At 38.1% G+C, this 21,701-nt stretch overlaps 1 non-coding gene across 1 annotated transcript; it reads left to right on the top strand.

Moving 5' to 3' along the window:
* Positions 1 to 19,043: 19,043 nt before the first annotated feature.
* On the top strand, positions 19,044 to 19,150 carry LOC136176088 (U6 spliceosomal RNA). The gene has a single exon (XR_010664469.1). It is a non-coding gene; the product is annotated as a U6 spliceosomal RNA (small nuclear RNA).
* The last annotated feature ends 2,551 nt before the right edge of the window (positions 19,151 to 21,701 follow it).

Consider the following 21,701-nt stretch of genomic DNA (forward strand, 5'->3'; position numbering starts at 1 on the left):
TCAATGAAAGAAATTAAAGGAACAAAGAAGGATGCCCAATTGTCATGAATTGGAGTAATAAAGAAAAATATTGTTAAAGTGGCCACACTATCCAAATCAAATGGAAAAGATCAGCAATCAAAGAAAATATATGAACTTAATTTATAAGCAGTTCATGAAAAAGGAATATAAATGCCTTGAAACATGTGAAAAGATGCCCAAACAGATGACATTCTGACAATAACTATAAACGTCAAAATTTAAATACATAAAATAACTGACTAAACAGTTCCACTTCTTGGAGCTCATATAGACAAAATTTAAAAAACTTCATCACAGAATTATTAAACATTGAAAAAAACTGAAGAAAACATGAAAATGACCAGATGCATCAATTTTAGTGTAGCTGCATGAAGAGTTAAGTAGTAGGAACTAACTAGACTGAGTTAGGATCTAAGAAAACTGGCATACACAGATCTCCAGGAGGCTGTGCAGTAAAATGAAAAATGTATACACTGAAGCAGAAACACCAACACATAAATGAAAACATGCATGTATTTGCAGATTATAAATTGAGAAATCTGAGAAAGAGAATACAGTGACTGCATCTGAAAGGACTAGAAGAATCTGGGTTATGATGGGGATAAGTTTTATTCTACATGATTTCATTTTGCATGAATTCCATCATTAGAATAGAATTTTTTCTTATTTGAAAAATTAAAAAAAATATTTTGCTAAAATTTCATATGAACATAAATGAAACTGAGGAAAAAAGCACTCTATCCACACAGTATATTTTAACTAGTACAATAAGTAGAAAGAAGATAAAAAATAAGAATCTAACAATAAAAACAAGAATAAGAAAAATAAAAGTAAATACAAATTAATTTAAAATTAGTAACTATAAAAATTTCACTGACTAATATGTGACACATTATTTATTGACTCCCTAGTTTAAGTGTATGCTACCTTTCAAGATTCCATGATAAACTAAATGTTAGTCAGTTTACATACCATCAGGGAATTGCTATTAATAAATAGTATGAACACACAATTTAATTATAATTGTCACTAATCTGCTAAAGAAATGAAAAGTATGTATCAAATTTATGAAGACTTTTACATTCTAAGGTGATTGGCCCTAATGCTAATTCACTAACTTCATAATGGATAATGCACTAATTTAAAACTTTGTCTGCCTTTTTTTCTCTCCAGAGCTTATTCATATAGTATTAGTCATTTCAGAATTTCTTAGACTGCAGATTAATGAGTTCAGTATGAGAATTATGACTGTATAAGAAACACTCAATTATTTTTTAACAGGAAAGGTCTTACCAGGTCTTCCATATATAAAAATACAAGAACAAAGAAGCAGACAACCACAGAGATGTGGGAACCACAGATGTGAAGGACTTTCTGCCTCCCTCCTGACTCGGGTTCTTCGGAAAGTGCAGGATGACTCCATAGGCGGTCAATAAGAGCAGAAACACAAAAGTGCAGACCAGCCCTCCATTGGCCAGTACTGAGAGGCCAATAGTCTAGGTGTTAGTACATATCAGTTTCAATAAGGGTCCACGTTACACATAAAGTGATCAGTAACCTTGGGGCCACAGAGTGGGAGCCCATAGATGGTGCTGAGCTGCATTACTGAGTGCAGGAGACCTCCAACCCAGGACGCCACCAGCAGTAAAACACATACCACAGCCCCGGGCATGTATGTCTATGAGTTCAAGGTTACTGAGAGTTTTAGTCATGATAATGTACAGGCGGCCCACCACTGTCAAAATACAAAAAGAAAGAGTGAGGCCCAAGGGGACAAAATAAGAAATACTGTTCCTTGGTTCCATCGAGTCTGAACAGGAGCTGAGTTCACATGTTAGAAGCAGTTAACCTACAAAACAAGGGGAAACACTTTTACATGCATTATCAGTTCAGTTCAGTTCAGTCACTCAGACGTGTCCTACTCTTTGCGACCCCATGAACTGCAGCATGCCAGGCCTCCCTGTCCATCTCCAACTCCTGGAGTCCACCCAAACCCATGTCCATTGTGTCAGTGATGCCATCCAATCATCTCATCTTCTGTCGACCCCTTCTCCTCTTGCCCTCAATCTTTCCCAGAATCAGGGTCTTTTCCAATGAGTCAGCTCTTCCCATCAGGTGGCCAAAGTATTGGAGTTTCAGCTTCAATCATCAGTCCTTCCAATGAACACCCAGGACTGATCTCCCCTAGGATGGACTGGTTGGATCTCCTTGCAGTCTAAGGGACTCTTAAGTGTCTTCTCCAGCACCACAGTTCAAAAGAATCAATTCTTCAGTGCTCAGCTTTCTTTAGAGTCCAACTCTCACATCCAAATATGACCACTGGAAAAACCATAGCTTTGACTAGACGGACCTTTGTTGGCAAAATAATGTCTCTGCTTTTTAATATGCTATCTAGGTTGGTCATAACTTTCCTTCCAAGGAGCAAGCATCTTTTAATTTAATGGCTGCATAAAATCACCATCTGCAGTGATTTTGGAGCCCAAAAAAATAAAGTTAGCCGCTGTTTCCACTATTTCCCCATCTATTTCCCATGAAGTGATGGGACCAGATACCATGATCTTAGTTTTCTGAATGTTGAGCTTTAAGCCAACGTTTTCACTCTCCTCTTTCACTTTCATCAAGAGACTCTTGAGTTCTTCTTCACTTTCTACCATAAGGGTGGTGTCATCTACATATCTGAGGTTATTGATATTTCTCCCAGAAATCTTGATTCCAGCTTGCGCTTCCTCCAGGCCAGAGTTTCTCATGATGTACTCTGCATATAAGTTAATAAGGGTGACAATATACAGACTTGACGTACTTCTTTTCATATTTGGAAACAGTCTGTTGTTCCATGTCCAGTTCTGAATATTTAGAACAACTTTTATTATAAGTTCAAATAGCTGGAAACAGCCAAAATATCTGTTAACTGAGAAAAAAATAAACTGTGGTACATCCATAAATCAAAATATTACTCAGCAATCACATGAATAACTTACTGATGAACACATTGACATGCATAAACCTCATATGCATGTTACTAAGAGCAAGTAGCCATATCTAACAGAGTACAGAGGAGACAATCTTACATACAGAAAATGCGAATAATTGCACCAAATCTGTTAGAACTACTAAACAAATCCAATAGTACTTCAAAATACAAATATAAATATAAATGTTAACTCTGTGGCATATAACAAAGGGAAAAGCTCTATAGAAATAGCACCTTTATAGTTCTTCAAGGTGCTACCCATGCCAAACAGAGTATCAGTTACTTCAGTGATTGTGCTCTGTCGCTCAGTTGGGTATGACTCTTTGTGATCCCATGGACTGAAGCCCGCCAGGCTCCTCTGTCCATGAGCTTTCCCAGGCAGAATACTGGAGTGGATTGCCATTTCCTTTTCCCAGGGATTTTTCTGACCCAGGCACCGAACAGTCTCTCTTGCATCTCCTGTATCAGCAAGTGGATTCTTTTCCACTGCACCACCTGGCAAGCCCGATTTAATTCACAGCAGAGGTAAAAATTAGTAAGAATACATTGCATACGTGAAGGCAAGTCACTGTTCTTGAGCTTCTTTGAGATCTCACGGTGGATAAATGGAAGTCATGTTACTGAAGGACAGGAAGTTAGGTTGGGAGGTTGACATAGGGAAATGGGGTGACCACAAAAGCGCTCAGTGAAAGCGAATCACGGGCAGTTAGAACGGCAGGGGAACTTGAGGCCCAGGGCATAGACGCATAGGTCCAAGTCAGGGACAGACAGGCACAGGCTGGCAGGAGGGAGCTGAGATCCCAGGAGAGGTCTCTGGCCAGAAGCTGAGTTGAAAAGAGGTTGGACGATTGGAGGACCAGGGAAGAAGCGGAAGTGAAAAGTACAGGGCACCCGGAACCGGAAGCACCTAGAGGAGCAAGCGAGCACGTGAGACTGTGGACCGCAAGGTTCCCATCCTGGGCCCAGAAGGACGGCACTGCGGACACGCGGGCAGGGCGCGGAAGACCGCCCTCGGGGAGAGGACTCGAGACTCCGGAGGCGGGACGCGGTGCCGGCGAACGAGACCTACTCCTAGCTCCGCACAGACACGGCCGGACAGCCCTCTTCAACCCAGCAGGTCGCCAGCCAGGGCGGTAACCTCTCAGGGCTGGTTCTGAAAGGAGAGGCTGCAGGATCCAGCCGGTACTCTGTCCGGAAGGTCTCCCCGGGGGCCGGCTCCCACCGCTGTGTGCCCGCAGCTTCCGTTCAGCAGATGCTGGCTGCTCCAGGTTGTTTGTTTCCCCTCTGAACAGCTCTTTTACCAAAGTGCCCCTTCCTTTGAAAGGCAGCCTTTGAATTTCATTTCTTGGGCCTATTGTACCCCACTTTTCATGATGTCCATGAAGGATAATACATCTGCCAAAAAGAGATCAGCAGATGATTTTTCTTGACACAAATGGAATCAGGAGTGTGTGACAAACCTGGGAAATTGAGATCAACAGAGAGATGAAGGAAGAAATTTCCCCTCCAAAGAGAAATAGAAAATGCCTCAAAGACAGTCTTCACAATGTGGCCAGTGATCAGACCTGTGTTTTGATATTTCCCCAACAAGGAGTGAGAAAGTGGGAAGTGATATTTTCCCATCATGAAGTGGGATGAGTAGAGGAAGCAGTCTCAAAGACGTCATGTTCTTACTTAACTTTATTGAGTCACTTTTGTCTTGTATGAAATGGATAGAAATCTATTTACCAATACTTGTTCCTACAGTAATAATGTATGTAAAGAGCCTGTCAAGATGTATGCCTCATAGTTTGTATTCAACAGTAGTTAGCTCACTTCCCTCACTAACACCTAACATTTTTACCAAATGATATTCCAGATTAAACCAAATATGTTTATATAACAGATTCAAACATTATGTCTCATTGATTTTTAGGAGAAGCACACTTATTCCCTAAATATATATTTTAATGAATAAAAAATAGTCACATGGTGGACAAATTTTTGAGAATGTGTAAAAGAAGATCTTAAATGAGCTTTAAATTTACTGACAATCTACTAAAATTGCATCCACTGTGAATGCCAGACTGCTTACATTTACTTTTTCAGTTCTCATACCTTCCAAGTGTTCTGTTGACAATTTATCATTTGTGTTGCCTTAATCTTACTCCTCCACTGAGTCTCTAGTATAGCCCCTAAGATATAATCATTGGCCTTAGTTTTTTCCTCTTTAAATGCTCTCATTGCTCTTAGAGGAGAAACTACATTTACTCAAGACTTATCCTATCCTTGAAGATAAAGGAAACTGAAAATTTAGTTACTCAGTGGTGTCCAAATCTTTGCGATTCCCTGGATCATAGCCTGCCAGGCTCCTCTGTCCACAGGAATTCTCCAGGTAAAAGTGCTGGAGTGGGTAGCCATTCCCCGTCTGCAGGGGATCTTCCTGATCTAGGAATATGAACTCAGGTCTCCTCTATTGCAGGCACATTCTTTACCATCTGAGCCACCAGGGAAGCCCATGAATACTGGAGTCGTGAGCCTATCCCTTCCCCAGGGGACCTTCCTGACTCAGGAATTGAGCTGGTGTCACCTGCATCAGGTAATTCTTTACCAGCTGAGCTATCAGGGTATATGTATGTATATATACTTTTTCAGATTCTTTTTCTTTATAGGCTACCATTACTATACTCATGTTGGCCTTTGTAAAAGTGAAGTGGCATGACAAACCTTCAAAAAGAGAATAAACTTGCACTGCAGAAATATGTTGTCACCTATGAGACAAGGCTAAGCACACTGACACCATCTACTTGGAGGACAGAGTCAGTCATTAAGACTGCAGATCATTTTCTCATCTGTCAGCCTAAACATAAAACAGACAGCTCTGCTTTATTTGAAAGAGAGTAAGACTGAGCTTTAAAGATCTGGATTGATATTTTGTAGGTGAAACTGTTGAAAGGAAACTGCATTCCAGTGTAATATTCCTGAGATACTTTAGGGGAAACACATGTGATGTGAGTCAAGTAAATTAGTAAGTTAGTAAACCTCTATTTGCTTCTCTTTGTGCCTAATAGATAATAAACCGTTCATGTAATATAAATATATGTATCTGACCTACAGAACAATAGTTTGGAACCTACCCATATGCTTTTTTTGTTGAGATTTGTAAAAAGATGTCTATGTTGTTTCAACTGGTTCCTGAAGTCTCGGTATGGAAAATGAAAGTATTTCCTTTATACACACACACAAAAAAGTATGTATAAAGCATATAGGTGTATGTGTGTATGTTTATGTGTGTATAAAACATAAAACATAAAGGTGTTTAACAAAATAGAGCAAATTAAGAATACTTTCAAATTTTCTGAATTATTCTTTGTTAAGAAAATAATTAGAGATAGTGAATTATCCCATCCTCCCCAGTGGCTCAGAGGTAAAAGAATCTGCCTGCAATGTAGGAGAAACAGGAGACATGAATTCAGTCCCTGGGTCAGGAAGATAAGTTGGAGGAGGAAATGGCAACCAAACCCAGTATTCTTGCCTGGAAAATTCCATGGACAGAGGAACCTGGCAAGCTAAATTCAACAGGGTCTCAGAGAGTTGGACACGACCGAGGGACTAACATACCTCGGCATTAGGAATACTCTCAGACCAGGGATGCAACCCTTGTTCCCTGCATTGTCAGCAGATTCGTATCCCATGTGCCACCAGGATGAACTCTTCATGACCCCATGGACTGCAGCACGCCAGGCTCGTGTCCTTCACTGTCTCCCAGAGTTTGCTCAAACTCTTGTCTTAAAGAGAATTTAATTTATTTTTTATTGTGCCCACAAAGAATCTGAGACTCAGAAAATGAAAGCAATATTTCTAAAATTGCATGTTCTGATACTGGCAGATTAAAGATAAGAATTCAGGTTACTTAAATCCCAGTCTGTTTTATCTTTGCCTTATATGGAATAGCTGATATTCTCACTTGTTAGAGAGTAATGAAAACAATGGGAATTGTTTTGTTTGTGTAATTGATGTATGTAACTACTTCAGTGAGCTTCACTGTTTTCCAGTGAGACCTGCCTAGGGAAATGGAGATGTTAAGAGACTATAGGGAAATACCTCCTTTGGCTCAATCCTATAGGGTTTCATCATATAAATGTAAATCTCTTTATACGATGTGTTTTCTCTGCGACTCAGTCTGTAAAGAATCAGCCTGGGATGCAGGAAACATGGGTTGGATCACGGGTCAGGAAGATCCCTTGCAGAAGGAAATGGCTACCCACTCCAGTATTCTTGCCTGGAGAATTACATGACAGGGGAGCCTGGTGGGCTACAGCCCGTGGGGTCACAAAGAGTCAGACACGACTGAGAGACTAGCACCTTCAAAGATTAACGATATGGTGTTTGTTAAGTTTCCGTTTTCCACATTGATTTAGCAGGGCTCTCCATTTGCTGCTAAACCAAAAAACTAAAGGACATGGGAGTGGGATGAGACTTATTCCCTGCCTCTATCAAATTTCTTTAGGAGCACAAGAATATGGTACTTCTTTGTGCCAACTATTTAGGAAAGGGAGATTTTTTCCCAAAAAAAAGTTTTATTCAGTCCGTTATTATAATGACTTTACTCAAGCATCAGGGACCCAATACGGAAATGTACACCCTCCGAGGAACACTCAAAGGCTACTAGATATCAGAACTGGCCCAGTGTAAGAAGAGCGTCAGGTCAATGTTTTGTCACTTTGTAAATGTTAAGAAACAGAAAATGAAATGGGATTGAAAGACTAGAAAAGGGAATTCCTAAACCCTGCCACATAGCAGAGCCTCACAGGAAGAGGAAAGACTCTGCTTCCTGTCAAGGGCCTAAGGCAACGAAAAGTCATGGACTCTCTATTTACTAGAGCCCACCTTCCCTCTCAACTTCCCTTTCCCTTCCATAAAAGCATTGCTCTGCTTTTCTCTCAGGGGTGATTACACATTTTCCTCCATGATTGCAAGCCTCAGATTGCAAGTTTTGCTGATCTCCAATAAACCTGTCTTTTGGAGAGATGTCTGTCAGCCTATTTGAATCATGTCAACAACCGTCAGTAAATTTTCCGACCAGTGGAGGACAGAGCCATTCTGCCAGCCAGGAGTGAGCTTTAGCTTGGAACCTACTTCAAGTGATCTCCAAAAAGATGTGAATGTTTTTATTTGCTCAGAGCATGCTAACTGGTAAAATAGTCTCAGACCCACAGAGAAAAACTTAGGTTGAAGGTCTACAGCACCTGTTTGAGGTGATATTACAGAGTTCTTATTTTAAAAATGCTTGATGTCTCCCTTCTTCAAAAATCCCTGGGTTTGGAGGTGACTAGATGAGGAGCCACGAGTTTGCTGAATTGAATTCTCGTTGTTCAGTACAGATCTCCATTCACCAAACCTAGTGTAAGGTGTATGATAAAGAGTATTTGATACATATATATATATGTATCAATATATGTATCAAATATATATATATATATATAGCAAAAAGGTTACCATAGTAACATTAGCTATCACATTCATCACCTCACATAATTATAGTTTGTGTGTATGAGGCAAGAACATTTAAGATCTACTGTTAGCAATGTTCAGCATATAATCAATATTGTTAATTGTTGTCATCATGCTGTACATTTGATCCATAGAAACTGCTCATCTTAAAACTGGAAGTGTGAACTCTTTGATCAACATCACCCACTTTCACTTATCCTCAGCTGCCAGTAATCAATACTATACTCTCTCCTCTGAGTTTTACCTTAAAATTCACATATGAGTGATACCATATAGTTTTTTTTTTTATTTCTGTTTCACTTAGCCTGATGCCTTTAATGTCCCTTTATATTGTCACAAATGGCAGGTGTTCCTTATTTTATGTGGATGAATAATATTCTGATAGATATATTTTTCTCAATCCATTCATCTGCCAATGCACATTTTGGTGATTCCCATGTCTTGGCTATAGCGATAAATAAACATTTATTAAATAAATAAATAAACATTTACTTGCAATAAACATGTAAGTACAGAAATCTCTTCAGATTCCTGACTTCATATTCTTGGATATTTACACATAGTAAGATTGCTTATTTACATGGTACTTTTATTTTGTTTGAGAAACTTCCATAACTTTCTCCATTATGATTGAACAAATTTAGATTCCCACGAACAGTATAGAAGGGTTCCATTTTGTCTGTCCTAACCAAGATTCATTGTCTTCTACATATATCAAATAGCCATCCTAACAGGCATGAGGTGATATCTCATTATGATTTTCATTTGAATTTCCTCTTTGATTAGTGATATTGAGGAACTTATCAGGTTCTTATTGGCATTTGTAGATTTTTTTCTGGAAATATATATGTTCAGATTATCTGCCTATTTTTAATTGGGCTATTTCTTCTTACATTATTTAGTAGATGTTCCTTATATATTTTAGATATTCACTCCTTATGAGTGTATGATTTGCAAATATTTGCTCCGACTCTATAGGTTATATTTTCATTTTGCTTCCTTCCTTATGGAAAAATAGTCTGAATCTAGAACTTGAGATCCTGAACTTTAAGCTGATGTCATCACGGGATGAGACTTAACTGACCTGATAGTTTGCCCTACTCCCTCTAGGAGCCCTGAGCTGACAGTTTACAAGTCTGACAACCTCACTGGACAATGTCTATATAGCTCTGTATCTATACGGAGAAGGAAGAGATGACCCAGAAGGGCTTTCTCTTCTATCTATCCCTGCCAAGGCATCATTCATATACCTGAAGTCGTTTTGGACCCTCCTTAAAAGCCAAGCAATATACTGATTACTAGAGAGAGACATCACTCCTTGCCTCATGAAAGACTTGTTAAATCAACTCCTGCCTGAATTCATTATGGTCAGATACTGTCAGGAAGCATTTAACACGAGGCTTCCTGTGTGCTGTTTTGGATCTGTCAGGAACCCTCTGGCCCTTATTGATTCCTGAATATTCAGGAATTAAGAGGAGAGGCATGCCTTTCGCTGGGCTGAGGAATCCAGGCATTTCTCATTACAGTGATAAGTACCCTCTTCCTTTTTATGGGCCAAATGGTAAAAGGTGATTGTTTGCAGCTCTCTCTCTTTGATAGGGATCATCTTATGTTTTATAAGTCTGGAATTTTAATCTTTGTCTTTGCTGAGAATAGCCACCTTGTAAGACAGTATATATGCCCACTCCATGTTGATTAAAACACCTTTGCTCCATCAGAGCTTTGGTCCCCGTCTTTCTTTCCCTTTCTTTCTTTCTTTCTTTCTATTCTATTCTTTCTGTCTTTCTCTCTGTCTCTCTATTTCTGGCTAACTCCTTGGAGCGCGGAGGCCCACTGAGCTCACTTTCTTGCCCGAGCAGAAGCCCCTCTGGGGAAGGCGCACTGTGCCTTCACCCACTCGAGAGGGCGCCTGGTGCCTACGTGCAGCAGCGCCAGCCCTAAGAACAGGACTCGGCGTTCTGCGTAAACCAGGGGATATCAGCCTCTCTCTCTCTCACTCTCGGAACCACCAGGTTCCGGTCCATTAAAGGACCAACAAGCGCTATCAGCCTCTTTCTCTTACTTTCTTATCGTCGACTCCAGACCACCAGGTTCCAGTCCATTAAAGGACCAACAAGATACAGAGCAGTGAATGGCAAGATACAATCCTGTGTGTGGACAGATATAGGCTGGTGTGTGATCACATCAAATACATATGCATATGCGTATACAAGTGCATGCATATCAGTAGTCAGATACTGATCCATGTGTGGTCAGATACAGACATGGGTGTGTTCACTTACAGACACAAACGTCCAATTGGGTAGAAACCTACATAACATTGAATACGTGTGTACAGGTGTTCATAGTGATCTATATGAGGTTGGATACAAATTTGAGAGTGTAGTAGGATAAATAGTTTTGTTGTTGAATACAGGCTTATGAATGTTGGGATACAGACATATGCCTGTGGCTTTGAGAACTGAGCTGTTGTTCATGCCAGCAAAGGATACTAATCCTTTCTGAGCAGCTCATTGAACATGTGAATCAAGTATAAATAAAAGAGTCTTCTTTTTCAAAAACGAAAACAAAGGAAAGGTCCACAAACACTGTTTGGAGATGATTGCATATGTTTATTGAGACATTTATCAATCTTTCACAGTATGTATCTTATTCTGGGTGGAAAAACAAAATATTTAAACATGTCATTTCCCTTAAAATAAATATGTAGAGTCATCACACTATAAATTTATCTTTATGGGAAGACTTCAAACTTTTAAAATTACCCCAAATTTTGGTATCTCAGATGGTAAAGAATCTGCCTGACATGAAGACCTGAGTTCAATTCCTGAGTTGGGAAGATCCCTTGGAGAAGGGAATGGCAATACACTCCAATACTCTTGCCTGGAGAATTCCATGGACAGAGGAGCCTGGCGGGTTACATTCCATGGGGTCACAGAGAGTCGGACATGACTGAGTGACTAACAGTTTGTAGTGAAGGAGGGGAAGGTTGAGGAGGAGGAAGAGGAGAAAGTGCTCCAAAATTGAATATTCTAGGTAGTGTAAAACCTGACATACTAAATAAAATAATATCAAATTAACTGAAATTAATAATTATGTTGGTAGACTATATTATCTGCAGAGGAAAAGAGGCTTAGATATTTCCTCATCAAAAACAAAAGAAATGCTAATGGGTGGGAAATAGTTTCAAAAGTTGTTTTAAAAAGCAAGCAGAGGTTAAAATTTATAAAATCATTGTGAGGAAATGGAGTTTTCCAAAAGAATGTGTTAGAAAAAATAAAACAATGAAAGAATATTAAAATAGCATGCTTATATATATTTCTAATTATATATAAATACATAGGAAATAAGTTACTTAGCAAATGTCAAAGAAGAGTAAATATCTATAATAAGTATATACATTTTTTTCTGTAAAAAGTGTTATTCAAAATTTATCAGTAAATATTCTCACTCCAATAGATCAAGAATTCAAAAAAATTGAAAAAGGTATAAAGTGGGTGCTGTATCCCTTACATTGGACAAGGAATAGAAAACACAAAGTCAATGAAAAAACTTTCCCTGACTTCAAGGAACTTGTAGATAAATAAACACAGACAATTCACAAAGCTATTTATCTCATCACTTGAAATTAAAAAAAAAAATTGAAAATTAACTAAATTTCTCTGTTTGTTTTTTTGGGCTACTGTTAAAGAATACCACCAACTTAGATAAACTAAATAATAAACAATTATTTTTCACAAGCTTGGTGGCTAGAAAACTAAGGGACCAAAACAGATTCTGTATCTGATGAGTCCTCCTCCCTAGTTTATAGACAGCCATCTTTTTTCCTATGTCCTTACATAGCAAAAGGATCATGTGAGCTCTCTGATGTCTCTTCATAATGGCATTAACATCAATCAGGGATTCCCTCACAGCTCAGTTGGTAAAGAATCTGCCTGCAATGCAGGAGACCACGGTTTGATTCCTGATCCGGGAAGATCCACTGAAGAAGGAATTGGCTCCCCACTCCGGTATTCTTGGGCTTCCCTTGTGACTCAGCTGGTAAAGAATCCGCCTGCAATACAGGAGACCTGAGTACGATCCCTGAGTTGGGAAGATCCCCTGGAGAAGGGAAAGGCTATGCACTCCAGTGTTCGGGTCTGGAGAATTCCATGGACTATATAACCCATGGGGTCTCAAAGAGTCAGACACAGCGACTGTCACACACACACTATAACCTCAATCATCAGAATGCACCTTCATGACTTCGTCATCTCCCAAAGGGCCCCCTCCAAATAGTACCACACTAGAAAGGAACTAAGTTATGATTCTGGAGAGGGACACAAGATTTTGTTTCTATAGCAACATCCAAAAGTCAAGGAACAAATTATTTAAGATTTGGTAAACCAAAAGTTTGCCATTATTCAGTGAATAGTATTGTGTTTGAGAAGGCTTTGAGAAATAGAAGACATTTGAATGTAAAAACTCTCCATGTAAAAGGTATAAAAATCAGGATATGATATTTCTCATTTAGTATCATTTACAAGTGAAAAGCATCCATTGCCCCATATCCTTAGCCCCACAGGAATCCAGGCTGAATAAGGGAGACAGAATAACAAGTTTCTTCAAGCACGTGCTTCTAACTGTATTAGAGGCCGTCAATATTTTATTTCAAGCCTGTTTCAGAGAAAGAGGGAGGATTTTATAAATGATGTCTCTGTCAAACAAAATAGTATAGTCTGGACTCTTTATTACCTGATAATTTGTGTTAGTTATGTCCTGGTGACTCAGGGAGGTAAAGGATTCTCCTCCAATGGCAGGAGGCACAGGAAATACAGGTTTCAGCCCTGGGTCAGGAAGATCCCCTGGGGAAGGAAATGGCAACCCACTCCAGTACTCCAGCCTGCAAAATTCCACGGACAGAGGAGCCTGCGGAGCCACAGTCTATGAGGTCACAAAGAGTTGGACACGACTGAGCGACTAAGCAGTGCATGTTGGTCTCATAAACGGTTTGACTTGTCTTGACTAAATCTGTGTTTCATTGATAAGAGAAACAAGAATGGCATATATTGTCAGAATCTTTCTTAACAATGATATCACTTAAAATATCTGTTGTCAAACAAAAACACAATCGAAAAAAAAAAATATCTGTTGTCAAGTTTCATAATGCATATTTGAAGCTCATGAATGATGAATTATGCTAAAAGACAGAGCCGTCATCTCTATAAAGGTTATGAAACACTATAAACAAAGAAACAGGGATATTGAAAAATAGTGGAGGTTTTATCAGAAATTCTAAAGTATCAGGGAAGGTGAAACAATCATCTTTATAAAAATTTAACTCCTGACAAAGCTGGTAAGCTTCAGGAGATAACATGATTGTCCAATTGGAAAATAAGTAAGATTTGGTTATTTTTCTGTGTTTACACCATGCTTATTCAGATTATTCGTGTAGCCTCTTCATGATAAATATTACAACTCTGAAACAGGATGACCCCATAGGAGATGAGTAACAGTGTGAAGATGGCCATACAGATGGCCCCGTTATTGGCCAGGACTGTGAGGGCAATAAATTGGGTGTCAGTGCAGGCCAGTTTTAACAAGGGGTACATGTCACACACAAAGTGGTCCATGACATTGGGGCCACAGAAGGGGAGGTTGTAAACAAAGAGAGGATGAAGGACAGCATGTAAAAACCCACCAGCCCAGGCCAGAAGCAGAAGCAGAACACACACTCGCTGATTCATGATTGTCAAATAATGCAAGGGCTTGCAGATGGCCACGTAGCGGTCATAGGCCATGAACACCAGGAGTAAAATCTCAGCACCACCAAATAAGTGCCCTGTAAAAATCTGGGTCATGCAAGCTTGGAAGGAGATGGTTCTTTTCTCATAGAGTAAGTTTATAATCATATTTGGGGTGAATGTAGTAGAATAAACAGCATCCATATATGAAAAGTTGTCAAGAAAGAAGTACATATGGGCATGCAGGGTTGGACTGACCACCACAGTCAGGACAATGGTCACAATGTAGATGAGCAAGAAGATGACAAATAGTATTTTCTGACCCTGAGGGCTCTGAGTGAGCCCCAAGTGGAAAAAATTCAGTTACATTGTTCCTTTGTTCCATGGGTTCTTCTGTATGTCATATTTCAGAGTTCTGGACAAAATTACCTGTAAATATATATTATTAATAGTGACTTCCCAAAAGCTTAAGCTAATTTGTTTATGCAACAATTAGGCAGTAAAGTTTCTTATGTGTCCATATTTTCAGATGTCATAAAACTGATTAAAATATTAATCCTAATCTCAACAATCATATAGTCTAATGGAGAGGTGAGTGATTAGAGACATGTGTGGGGAAAAGCCACAGTATTAAATACATGAGTTGCCACAACTAGCTTTCCATTTGGAAGCTCATTAAATTGTATAATATAGATAGTATCTTTTGAACTGTGGTGTTAGAGTAGACTCTTGAGAGTCCCTTGGACTGCAAAGAGATCCAACCAGTTCATCCTAAAGGAAATCAGTCTTGAATAATCATTGAAAGGATTGATGCTGAAGCTGAAACTCCAATACTTTGGCTATCTGATGTGAAGAACTGACTCATTTGAAAAGACCCTGATACTGGGAAAGATTGAAGGCAGGAGGAGAAGGGGACAACAGAGGATGAGATGGTTGGATGGTATCACCAACTCAATGGACATGAGTTTGAGTAAGCCCCAGGAGCTGGTGATGGACAGAGAAGCCTGGGGTACTGCAAAGAGTCAAACATGACTGAGCAACTGAAATAAACTGAAACCCAGAGTTACATTTTATCTACTTTCCAGTTAATGGAGGTTACCTTGCACATTTTAGGAGCAGAAGAATCTTCTTAAGAAATTGTTAAAATCCCAAATAGATATATTTGACAACATAAATTTTTTATGGGTTTAGGAAAAGTACTAAAACAATAGACAAATGTAGTTTGTGGAAATTATTTACATTTTAGAGGATATACACAGCTAAATCTAAAATAGACAAAAAAAATTTAAAATATTAAGTTATAATAGATATAAATAAAATTATAGCATAAAATATATAAACAAACAGTTAAAGGAAGAATACCTCTAAGTGGTCATCAGATATATGATAGGTTGTTGACTCTCACCTGTGAACAAACAAGTAGGAATTGTAGTCAGAGTTTGCTTACTACACTCTTAATTTTTGTTCTTGAAAGTCAGTGAATCAAAGTCTACAGATGCTATCTCATATTTTAATTTTAACAGGTTAACATATTATATTTAGAGCACATATTAATTGAGCATATTATCAGATTTAAAAATATTTGCCCACAAAAATATCTCCAAATAGTTGCATTTAAAATTAATTTCTAAGAATATTTTTGAGAAGGTTAATTTACTCTAGACCATTACAATATGAACGTATTCAAGAAGAGAATTACAGAATAGACTTAATCTGCAGATTTTTCAGAAATTACAAAGGATTCCTAACATAGTTGATTATGAAAATCACAAAGGAGAACCCCTAAAAACTTAATTGTCAAACCACCAATGTACTCTTGCAAAATATAAAGCCTAGTTCAGAATTTTATGTATAAGTATACTTCCTGAGTTACCAGCATAAAGAGAAAGCCTTTCAATCCATGTTCTGGACTCCCATGCAGTCTTCCTCATCCTTCATGAACTCACTCCATCTCTGGGAACAGAGAGCAAGGTACATGCACCATCACTGGACCTTGAACTGCTTCCACATGATCAACTCTTCTCAAGCTTGCAGGAAATCTAATTCATCTCTGCCACTCAGAGAAAATTACATTTTCAAATTGTTGTGATTCAAAGACGAACATCAATGTCCTGTAACCTAAGCAATTTGAATCTTGATTGTCAACAGAAACTCAGAATATTCATTGTTGGCAGGAGGTGTTCTGATAACAAATGCTAAATTAGCATTTTGATTGAGGAGAGCGAGAGAAAACTTCAAATTCTGCAAGAATTATTTACAGCAAAAATTTTGCTCTTTGCGCTTATACCAGTGAAGATGAAATAGTGAAAGAGCTTTTGCAACATTTTGATTCTCAGTCACTTATACTGTCCTTTCTTCAAATAGCACTGTTGAACTTTGGATTTCCTGAAGAATAACTTCTTATACACACTTTTTCATGTTTTGAGTCCATCATTTCAATTCGAGAAGAAGCCTGTCATGTGGTTACTGCTACAGACAAATACTCTCTGAGGTAAGGGCACAGGGTCATGAACACTTTGTCTACATTTAATTGTGTCTCGTATTATTGAGTCATTCAATTGCTTCATCTCCAAACATGATTGCTGTCTAATTAAATTCACTGGGACCATGATCATGATTTTGAGGTAGATTCTTTATCTCCAGAGATACCACCAGGAAAATTACTGTGTAGTACATGACTTATAGAATCCTGTGCCCTGGGAGAAAATCATGAAAAACAACTTGAGGTCATCTCACAGGAATGGAAATGTCCAGTCTGGGAAGAAATAAAACATATAAAAACTTTCTTGTGTAAATCTTAACTTTCAAAACAGGAAATCTGTTCAAATTTAAGTTTTATCTTTGAAGATATCTGAGCTGATTTCAATTTATTCTTTGAATGTTAAATAAAATTAATACATTCCTAGCAAAATGGATCATAAAAAATAAGAAAAAATAAATTATTAGAATCTAGATTGAAAATAGGGTCATCCTTACAAATTCTACAGACCTTAAAAAGATAATCAGGTGATACGATTAATTAATTTTTGACAGTATACTTGCCAATTGAAAGAAAATAGAAAAACTGCCATGAGAAACACAGCTTTATAAACTCAGAGAAAAATAATTAAAAACTGGGATAATCTAATACTTAAATAAATTTACATGACTAGAATTCTATCTTTTAACCCCCAAAAAAGTTCATTCCCATATAGATTTGCTCAACCAATTCTATATAAAAGCTAATCTGGGGATAGTACACACTTTCTCAGAAGGGAGAAAATTAATATACTTCCTAATACACGTCATGTGCCTAGTATAACCTTTATACTATCATAACACAAGGGTATCACAAGAAAAATATTTGCATGAATATCTCACAGTAACAAAGATACAAAATTCTGAACAGGATATTTACTTGGATTCTTTTGGATCATTCCTTTCAGAATTTCTTTTAAAGAAATCTTCATATGGTGCTTGAAGCAAGTCTTGAGAAGTTCTCAGTCTAGGGCTAATCATGCCCCACTACCAATGCAAAGTCTTCCTAAATATTCAACCCAGAGCACTGCCCCAGTGAACCATGAGGCTTTCCAGCTGGTTAGAATAGGCGCTCTTCCTGGCCCAGCCTGAACACCAGCCCTCGTCTCACTAACCATCTGGGTAAATATTTCCCCATCCTTAGGTATTCTTCAACGTGTGCACTAATCAGTACCCTGATGAATAGTTGAAAGGGATCCTCTTTTGTTGTTGTCCAGAATTCTCTCTCTCTCATCCTCCTTCCCCATCCTGGATTACAAGTGTATCATATATAGTATTCTACTCTCAGAATTTTGGCTGACTTGGTCTCCTCAGATCCCTAACTTCATCTCCTCAACTCATACACTCTACATGGATTTTTGAGGTATCTCTGTCTGTAGCACAATATGGAAATTTTTTAAAGGTAATAAACTGGAAAAAGTCTTGCAGGCCAATTTGTTTCCCATCTTTCAATAATCATAGTAACTTATTTTTCAAATCTAGTGTTTTGAAAATTATGATGTCATTTTTTTTTCTGGTGTGTTTCCTTGTTTGTCAAAATTCTACATGAATCCTTAGATCAGTTTTAATCATAATTCCAAATAGCTGGAAATAGCCAAAATATTGAGAAAATAATAAAGAAAAGGATACAAAAGCTGTGATACATCCATAAAATGAAATACTAGTCATCCGTAAAATAAACTGCAGATTAACACACTGATATATACAAATCTCATATGCATGATAATAAGATTAAGAAGTCATACTGAAGAGTACAGAGTAGACATAAACTTACAGACAGAAGATGCAAATAATTGCACCAAGACTGTTAGAATTGCTGAGCAAACCCAACGGTATTTCAGAACACAAAATCAATATACAGAAACAAGTGGCATTTACATATAATAACAAAATATTTAAAAAATTAAAATATTCCAATTTACAGCAGCATCAAAAAGAATAAAATATATAGGAATAAACTGTGGAAAATTCTGAAAGAGATGGAAATACCAGACCACCTGACCTGCCTCCTGAGAAATTTGTATGCAGGTCGGGAAGCAACAGTTAAAACTGGACATGGACCAACAGACTGGTTCCACATAGGAAAAGGAGTACATCAAGGCTGTATACTATCACTCTGCTTATTTAACTTATATGCAGAGTACATCATGAGAAACGCTGGGCAGGAGGAAGCATAAGCTGGAATCAAGATTGCCAGGAGAAATATCAATAACCTCAGATATGCAGATGACACCACACTTATGGCAGAAAGAGAAGAAGAGCCTCTTGATGAAAGTGAAAGAGGAGAGTGAAAAAGTTGGAGTATTTAAAGCACCAAAGTGCTCGCTTTGGCAGCACATATACTAACATTGGAATGATGTAGAGAAGATTAGCATGGCCCCTGCGCAAGGATGACATGCAAATTCGTGAAGCACTCCATATTTCTAAAATGGATTAAAGATCTAAACGTAAGACCAGAAACTATAAAGCTCCTAGAGGAAAGCATAGGCAAAACACTCTCCGACATAAATCACAGCGGGATCCTCTATGACCCACCTCCCAGAGTAATGGAAATAAAAGCAAAAACAAACAAATGGGACGTTATGAAACTTAAAAGCTTTTGCACAATGAAGGAAAGTATAAGCAAAGTGAAAAGACAGCCTTCAGAATGGGAGAAAATAGTAGCATATGAAGCAACTGACAAAGAATTAATCACTGACAAAGGAAATCCTACTGTTCAATTCCAGAAAAATAAATGAGCCAGTCAAAAAATGGGCCAAAGAACTAAACAGACATTTCGCCAAAGAAGACATACAGATGGCTAACAAACACATGAAAAGATGCTCAATATCACTCATTATCAGAGAAATGCAAATCAAAACCACAATGAGGTACCACTTCACACCAGTCAGAATGGTTGCTTTCCAAAAATCTACAAACAGTAAATGCTGGAGAGGGTGAGGAGAAAAGGGAACCCTCTCACACTGTTGGTGGGAATGCAAACTAGTACAACCACTATTGAGAACAGTGTGGAGATTCCTTAAAAAACTGGAAATAGAACTGCCATATGACCCAGCAATCCCACTTCTGGGCATACACACCGAGGAAACCAGATCTGAAAGAGACACGTGCACCCCAATGTTCATCGCAGCACTGTTTATAATAGCCAGGACATGGAAGCAACCTAGATGCCCATCAGCAGATGAATGGATAAGGAAGCTGTGGTACATATACACCATGGAATATTACTCAGCCGTTAAGAAGAATTCATTTCAATCGGTTCTAATGAGATGGATGAAACTGGAGCCTATTATACAGAGTGAAGTAAGCCAGACAGAAAAACACCAATACAGTATATTAATGCATATATATGGAATTTAGAAAGATGGTAACAATAACTCTATATGCAAGACAGCAAAAGAGACACAAATGTATAGAACAGTCTTTTGGACTCTGTGGGAGAAGGCGAGGGTGGGATGATCTGAGATAATAGGATTAAAACATATATTATCATATGTGAACCAGATCGTCAGTCCAGGTTCGATGCATGAGACAAGGTGCTCAGGGCTGGTGCACTGGGATGACCCAGAGGGATGGGATGGGGAGGGAGGTGAGAGGGGGGCTCAGGCTGGGGAACACGTGTACACCCACGGCTGACTCATGTCAATGTATGGCAAAAACCACTACAATATTGTAAAGTAATTAGCATCCAACTAAAAAAAATAATTAAAAAAAGTACCAATATTCACTCTATTATATTACATTATTTCAGTGGGTCAAGATTTTGATCCATTCAGCTGAATACTTCTGTCTCTACCTCTCTCATGACTGCAGTTAGAAATTGTCAGACTGAGGTCATCTAAAAAGTTTATTCACTCCTACATCTTGTACCTAGGCTTGGAAACCTTGAAATGGGGGCTGAAATAGCTGGTACTCCTTGAGATCATAAGAGTGGGTCCTAATCTGTTAGAACCGGCATCCTTATAAGAAGTGGAAGGGGCAAAGAGCTTTCTCTTGTGCAAGTGCACAGAAGAAAGGCCATGCAAGGACAGAGTGAAAAGGTGCCCAATGCAAGGGATGAAGAGAGGATTCACCAGAAACCAACCTAGCCATCACCTTGATCTTGGACATCAGCCTGCAGAACTATGGGAAAATAAATGTCTGTTGTCAAAGCTCCACAGTCTGTAGTATTTTGTTATGGCAACCCATGCAGACTAAGGTGACAGTGATAATAATAATAATAATAATAATAATAATAATAATGTAGGTCTGGTGAACAGAGGCCTGAACTGAACAACCAGAACTCAACTCAGGAAAATCATGTTCCCTCATCCAATTACCAGATGCAAATATTTTTCAAACCAAGCGATTTTTGAATTCACATATTCTTGAATAAGATGTATGCAATATGACCATAAATAGGTGGCATAAATCTTCATTACAATCTATGGATCTGAAGCCATTTAGTTTGTGGATAGGAATTCTCAATTCTCTGAAGATACAAATGCTTTCTCAATCAAATATTACTCAAAATACTAACTCAATGTAGTTTTTACCAGACTAGCTTACTGAAATTTAATTTTAAAATGCAAATGTGCAAAAATAGACACAGTTCTGATAAAAAGTTAGCAGTGAAGGAATCCTAGGCTTTTAAGATAGTAAAGTATATTCTAAATCAAATGTACACAGTTACATTGTGTGTTAAATGGCACATGAATAAAGACATCAATAGATGCTAGTGAAGGAATGAATTTGATGCAAACACATGCCATATTTACAAAGTTAGGATATCAAAGCCATGGGGAAAAATAATTATGCATCTAAAATAATGAAAATCTAGAAAAATAATTAAAATATAATCCCTGCTTATCTCTTTATATCAAAGGAAAATGTAAGCATAAAATGTAAAGACAAAAAATTGAGTGTTGAAAATGTGAAGAATACTTTGACAACATTGAGTTAGACAAATTCAAGATATAGAGGCAAAAAATATTGAT

Source organism: Muntiacus reevesi, chromosome 9 (assembly GCF_963930625.1).
Source record: "Muntiacus reevesi chromosome 9, mMunRee1.1, whole genome shotgun sequence".
NCBI classification, from domain to species: domain Eukaryota; kingdom Metazoa; phylum Chordata; class Mammalia; order Artiodactyla; family Cervidae; genus Muntiacus; species Muntiacus reevesi.